Below are 7,190 nucleotides of genomic sequence, written 5' to 3' on the forward strand. Positions count from 1 at the left end.
TATTGGTCTGTTTTTATGCCAGTATACTTTATTGTTTTGAGCATGAGGGCTTTTTAGTATAGTTTCAAATCAAGAAGTGTAATTTCGCTTCTTCATTCTTTCTCGGAACTGCTTTAATTATTTGTTGTCTATTATGGTCTCATATAAATTTTAGGATTCTTTACTTCTGTAAAGAAAATATTGGATTTTTTAAAAAGATTATTTATTTATTTATTTGACAGAGAGAGATGACAAGCAGGCAGAGAGGCAGGCAGAGAGAGAAGAGTTAGCAGCTTCCTGCTGAGCTGAGAGCCTGATGCAGGGCTCGATCCCAGGACCCTGAGATCATGACCTGAGCCGAAGGCAGCGGCTTAACCCACTGAGCCACCCAGGCGCCCCTAACATTGGACTTTTGATAGGAATTGAATTTACAGATGGTTTCGGTCGGTAGTATGGACATTTTAACAATGTTAATTCTTACCATTCATAAATATGAGCTATCTTTCCATTTATGTCTCCTTCAAATTCTTTATCAATGTTATAGTTTATGGGGGTACAGATCTTTCATCTTCTTAGTTAAATCTTTTCCAAAGTATTGTATTATTTTTGATGCTATTGTGAATTAGATTGTTCTCTTTATTTTTTCAGATAGTTCATCATTAGAGTGTTAAAATGCTCCTGTCTTGTGCTTACTTTGGCAGCACATATACTAAAATTGGAATGATGCAGAGAAGATTAGCATGATCACCGAGCAAGGATGACATGAAAAACTCTTTTAAAAAAACGAAACCAAACAAAATTCCTGTCTTTTATATATTGATCTTGTATTTGGCAGCTTTATTAAATTTGTTTATTCAAAATTTTTTGTGAAGTTTTTAGGATTTTTTTTACATGTAAGTTCATGTTATCCAAAAAAAGAAAATTTTACTTCTTCCTTCCTTTTTTTTTTTTTTGGAATCTTTTATTTCTTTGTGTTCCTTGTTTTTCTCTGGCTAGGACATCCAGTACTATGTCAAATGAGAGTAGTGAACGTGGACACACTTGTCTTTTTTCTGATCTTTAAGGGGAAAACTTTCAAACTTTTTTGATTGAATATGAGATTAGCTCTGGGCTTGCAATATGTGTTTTTTCTTTAATGGATTTTTAAAATTATTTTTTAAAATTTTTTATAAACATATAATGTGTTTTTATCCCTAGGGTACAGGTCTGTGAATCACCAGGTTTACACATGTCACAGCACTCACCATCACTCACCATAGCACCTGCCCTCCCCAATGTCCATACCCCCACCATCCGCTCCCAACACACCTCCCCCCAGCAACCCTCAGTCTGTTTTGTGAGATTCAGTCTTTTATGGTTTGTCTCCCTCCCAATCCCATCTTCTTTTATTTTTTCTTTTCGTACGCCCGAAAGCGCCTATGTTGCATCTCCACTTCATCATATCAGGGAGATCATATGATAGTTGTCTTTCTCAAATTGATTTATTTCGCCAAGCATAATACCCTCTAGTTCCATCCATGTCATCACAAATAGCAGGATTTCATTTCTTTTGATGGCTGCACAGTATCCCATTGTACATATATACCACATCTTATTTATTGATTGATCTGTTGAAGGACATTTAGGTTCTTTCCATAGTTTAACTATTGTGGACATTGCTGCTATAAACATTTGGGTGCATGTGCCCCTTCAGAATGCCCCGTTTGTATCTTTAGGGTATATATCCAGTACTACAATCACTGGGTCATAGGGGGTAGTTCTATTTTCAGCTTTTTGAGGCACCTCCACGCTGTTTTCCAGAGTGGTTGCACCAGCTTGCATTCCCACGTACAGTGTAGGAGGGTTGCCCTTTCTCCACATCCTCGCCAGCATCTGTCATTGACTGACTTGTTCATTTTAGCCATTCTGAAAGGTGTGAGGTGGTATCTCATTCTGGTTTTGATTTGTATTTCCCTGATGCCGAGTGATGTGGAGCATTTTTTTCATGTGTCTGTTGGCCATTTGGATGTATTCTTTGCAGAAATGTCTGTTCATGTCCTCTGCCCATTTTTTCATTCGATTATTTGTTCTTAGGGTGTTGAGTTTGATAAGCTCTTTATAGATTTTGGATAGATACTGACCCTTTATCTGGTATGTCATTTGTAAATATCTTCTCCCAGATAACTTCTGACAGTCATCTTTTGGCTTTGTTAACTGTTTCTTTGGTGTGCAAAAGCTTTTTGATCTGATGAAATCCCAGTAGTTCATTCTTGCCCTTGCTTCCCTTGCCTTTGGCGATGTTCCTAGGAAGAAGTTGCTGCTGCTGAGGTCAAAGAGGTTGCTACCTGTTCTCTCCTCAAGGATTTTGATGGATTCCTTTCTCACATTATGCTTCTTCATCCATTTCCAGTCTATTTTCATGTGTGGTGTAAGGAAACGGCCCAATTTCATTTTTCTGCATGTGGCTGTTCAATTTTCCCAACACCATTTGTTGAGGACGCTGTCTTTTTTCCATAGGACATTCCTTCCTGCTTTGTTGAAGATTAGTTGACCATAGAGTTGAGGGTGTATTTCTGGGCTCTCTATTCTGTTCCATTGATCTATGTCTGTTTTGGGGACAGTTCCCTACTATCTTGATGATGACAACTTTGTAATAGAGCTTGAAGTCTGGAATTGTGATGCCAACAACTTTGGCTTTCTTTTTCAATATTCCTCTGGCTATTCGAGGTATTTTCTGGTTCCATATATATTTTAGGATGATTTGTCCCATTTCTTTGAAAAAAATGGATGGGATTTTGATAGGGATTTCATTAAATGTGGATTGCTTTAGGTAGCATAGACATTTTCACAATATTTGTTCTTCCAATACAGGAGCATGGAACATTTTTCCATTTCTTTGTGTCTTCTTCAATTTCTGTCATGAGTACTTTAGATTTTTCTGAGAATAGATTCTTTGTTAGGTTTATTCCTAGGTATCTTAGGGTTTGGGGTGCAATTGTAAATGGGATTCACTCCTTAGTTTTTATTTCTTCAGTCTTGGTATAAAAAAAATGCAACCAATTTCTGTTTATTGATTTATATCCTGACACTTTACAGAATTTCTATACAAGTTATAGCAGATTTGGAGTGGAGTCCTTTAAGTTTTCCACATACAGTATCATATCATCTGCAAACAGGGATAGTTTGACTTCTCTTCTGCCAATTTGGCAAAATTTGGATGCCTTTAATTTCTTTTTGTTGTCTGATTGCTGAGGCTAGGACTTCTAGTACAATGCTGAATAGCAGTGGTGATAACAGACATCCCTGCCGTGTTCCTGACCTCAGCGGAAAAGTATTCAGTTTTTCTCCATTGAGAATGATATTTGCAGTGGGTTTTTCATAGATGGCTTTGATAATATTGATAATATGTGCCCTCTATCGCTACACTTTGAAGAGTTTTTTTTTAAAGATTTTATTAATTTATTTGACAGAGAGAGAGATCACAAATAGGCAGAGAGACAGACAGAGAGAGAGATGAGAAGCAGGCTCCCTGCTGAGCAGAAAGCCCAATGCAGGACTCTATCCCAGGCCCCTGGGATCATGACCTGAGCTGAAGGTAGAGGCTTAACCCACTGAGCCACCCAGGTGCCCCACTTTGAAGAGTTTTAATCAGGAAGGGATACTGCACTTTTCCAAATGCTTTTTCAGCATCTATGGAGAGTATCATATGGTTCTTGTTCTTTCTTTTATTGATGTGTTGTATCACATTGATTGATTTGCAGATGTTGAACCAACCTTGTAGCCCTGGAATAAATCCCAGTTGGTCGTGGTGAATAATCCTTTTAATGTACTGTTGAATCTTATTGGCTAGTATTTTGGTGAGAATTTTCGCATCTGTGTTCATCAAGGATATTGGTCTGTAGTTCTCTTTTTTGATGGCATCCTTGTCTGGTTTTGGGATCAAGGTGATGCTGGCCTCAGAAAAAAAAAAGAGTTTGGGAGTTTCCTTCCATTTCTATTTTTTTGGAACAGTATCATGAGAATAGGAATTAATTCTTCTTTAAATGTTTGGTAGAATTCCCCTGGGAAGCCATCTGGCCCGAGGCTTTTGTTTGTTTGGAGATTTTTGATGACTGTTTCAATCTCCGTTCTGGTTATGGGTCTGTTCAGGTTTTCTATTTCTTCCTGGTTCAGTTGTGGTAGTTTATATGTCTCTAGGAATGTATCCATTTCTTCCAGATTGTTGAAATTGGTGGCGTAGAGTTGCTCATAGTATGTTCTTATAATTGTTTGTATTTCTTTGGTGTTGGTTGTGATCTCTCCTCTTTCATTCATGATTTTATTTATTTGGGTTCTTTCTCTTTTCTTTTTGATAAGTCTGGAAAGGGGTTTATCAATCTTATTAATTCTTTCAAAGAACCAGCTCCTAGTTTCGTTGATTTGTTATATTTTTTTTTGTTGTTGTTGTTGTTTTGTGGTTTTTGTTTGTTTGTTTCTATTTCATTGATTTCTGCTCTGATCTTTATTATTCCTCTTCTCCTGCTGGGTTTAGGCTTCCTTTGTTGTTCTTTCTCCAACTCCTTTAGGTGTAGGGTTATGTTGTGTATTTGGGATCTGAGAGAGAAGCGTGATTGCACACGTCTGTCACTGCACTCCCCAGGAGCAAGTCTGGGGAAGGCGCAGCACGCCGCCCCCAGAGAAGAGAAGAAGCCGTTGGCCTTGTGGTCGGGAAAAGGACGGGAAGCAGGGTAGCCTGCCATGGCAGGAAGAGCAGGCCGGTGGCAAGACAAGTGTCACCCGCCCTCTGTGCGGAGTGACAAAGCCTGGTTCCTAAGGAGACATGAGGGGACGATTAGGGCAGGGATGCGTGCTCCACACTGAGGAAGGAGAGTGGGCAGAAGGCAGGCCGGTCCTGTGCCTCTGGTCCCCAGGGGACAGCATCTCCTTCAACACCTGTCCATAGGGCAGACTTGGGCTAGCTACCAGGCGCCATACCCGGAACTCGCAGAAACAGCTCCCTCGAGAAACGGGCAGTCAGATGCCATCTTCCTCCAACATGTGACAGCATTTTAGGTGGCAGGGAGTTTGCGGGGGAAGGAGTGGGGACAATACCCCAAAGGTCCCCATTCCAGTGAACGGGCGGTGTTCAGGGAACCTGTCGCCTCTCCTCTCCTGTGGGGAAGGCACTGGCCTTGTCCGCGAATCCGCCTGAGGTCCAGTGCCAAATGCCAAGCATTGCCTACACCGGGAGATGGTAGTGTGCATAGAGTGCCATCTTAGGCCACGCACGCTGCTGCAGGGTTGTGACTGTGTCTGCTTAGGTCGGCCTGGCAGGGTGAACCCAGGGCGCCAACATGGAGGCCGGGAAAGCAAGGTCCAAGAGACACCAGCTCTCCCACGACTCTCCTTCCCTGATGCGACAGAGCAAACACCCAAAGCCTTGCTGAGGAAGCACCAGAGAAGTGCGCTTCCCGCCAAGCAGAAAACCTCTGCGAAAGCATAGCAGTCCTGGGAAATCAGTGTCGGTCCTGTGGGCTGCTTTTGTTGCTTGCTTAAGCCTAGTATTCGCAGCATGATGCAAGAAACCCGCATAGAGAGAAAGCCTCTTTGCCCCTCTGGGAAAGCACAGCATTCTTTGGGAAATCAGAGTCCGGTCTGAGGGATGCTCCTGTTTGCCTGAGCTGGTCTCCTCAGCACGGAGTAATAAACCCGATGGAGCAAAACCCTCATTGCCTGGGAATCCCCTCTGCCTGAGAGAGAAGCGCGGTGGCACCTGTGGAAAGAGCCTTAAAGAAAGGGACACGTTTTTCACTGCGGTCCCCAGGAGATGTCAGTGGAAGGTGCAGCACGCTGCCAGGGGAGAAGAGCAGGAGCCATTGGCCTTCTGGTCTGGAAAAAGTTGCAAAGCAGGAGAGCTGGCAATACAAGTATCACCCGCTCCCAGTGCAGAGAGACAGGGGTCTGGCTGCTAAGGAGACAGGAGGGGATGAGTACGGCAGGCCGCGTGCTCCACTCTTAGGAAGGAGTCTGGGCAGAAAGCATGCTTGTCCTGAACCTCTGGGCCCAAGGAGACAGCAGCTCCTTGGCCACCTGTCCCTGGGGCAGACATGCGCTAGCCACCAGGTGCCTAAGCTGACCTAGCAGAAATAGCTCCCTGAAATAACGGGGAGTCAGATGCCGTCTTCTTCCAGGATGTGGAAGCTGGCAGGAGGCATGGCGTTTAAGGGAAAGGAGCGGGCACAGTCCCCCAAAGCTCCCTATTCAGTGCTCGGGCGGTGTGCAGGGATCCTGTCATCTCTCCTTGCCTGTGGGGAAAGCAATGGCCTAGTCCAAGTATCCGCCTGAGCGCCAGAGTAAAAGGCCAAGCGATGCCTACACTGGGAGATGGTAGTGTGCATAGAGTGCCATCCTAGGCTACGCACGCTACTTCAGGGTTGTGGCTGTGTCTGCTTAGTTCGGCCTGGCAAGGTGAACCCAGGACGCGATCATGGAGCCCGGGAAAGCAAGGCCCCAGAGGCACCAGCTCTCCCGCAGCTCTTCTTCCCTGACGCCACTGTAGCCTTGCAGAGGAAGCAGCAGCGAAGTGCTGTTCGCTCCAAGCCATAGCCTCTGCGAAAGCACAGCATTCGCTGAGAAATGTTCTGCGGGCTGCTGCTGTTTGCCTGAGCCCAGTCTCCTGGTGGGAGAAACATTCATCCAGGGAAAGCCTCTTTGCCTGGGCATCTCCCCTGGGAAAGCGCAGCATTCCGTGGGAAATCAGAGTTGGGTTTGGGGATGCTGCTGCTGCTTGCCTGAGCTAGTCTCCACAGTTCGGTGGAAGATACCCGCATGGAGCGAAATATTCTTCTTCCCAGCATCCCCTCTGCCTGAGAGTGAAGCCAAGTGTGGGGAAGGCCCAGCACACGCCCCCCGAGAGGAGGAGAAGGAGCCCTTGGCCTTGGGGACGGGGAAACACTCGGGAAGCAGGATAGCCTGCAGTGGCAGGAACACCAGGCCGGTGGCAAGACAAGAGTCACCCGCTCCCTGGGCGGTGAGATGGAAGCCTGGCTGCTAAGGAGACATGAGGGGACGACTAGGGCAGAGGCGCGTGCTCCACTCTTAGGAAGGAGTCTGGGCAGAAAGTCTGAGAATCCGCCTGAGCACCAGAGTAAAAGGCCAAGCGATGCCTACACTGGGAGATGGGTTGTGTGCATAGAGTGCCATCCTAGGCTACGCACGCTTCTTCAGGGTTGTGGTTGAGTCTGCTTAGTTCG

The 7,190-nt window shown here is 44.9% G+C and overlaps 1 non-coding gene across 1 annotated transcript; it reads left to right on the forward strand.

The window, feature by feature from the left end:
* The first annotated feature begins 664 nt into the window (after positions 1–664).
* On the forward strand, positions 665–773 carry LOC123394076. The gene has a single exon (XR_006608837.1). It is a non-coding gene; the product is annotated as a U6 spliceosomal RNA (small nuclear RNA).
* The last annotated feature ends 6,417 nt before the right edge of the window (positions 774–7,190 follow it).

The sequence above is a fragment of the Mustela putorius genome, unplaced genomic scaffold, assembly GCF_011764305.1.
Source record: "Mustela putorius furo isolate JIRA1106 unplaced genomic scaffold, ASM1176430v1.1 tig00001333_pilon_pilon_pilon, whole genome shotgun sequence".
Classification (NCBI taxonomy): domain Eukaryota; kingdom Metazoa; phylum Chordata; class Mammalia; order Carnivora; family Mustelidae; genus Mustela; species Mustela putorius.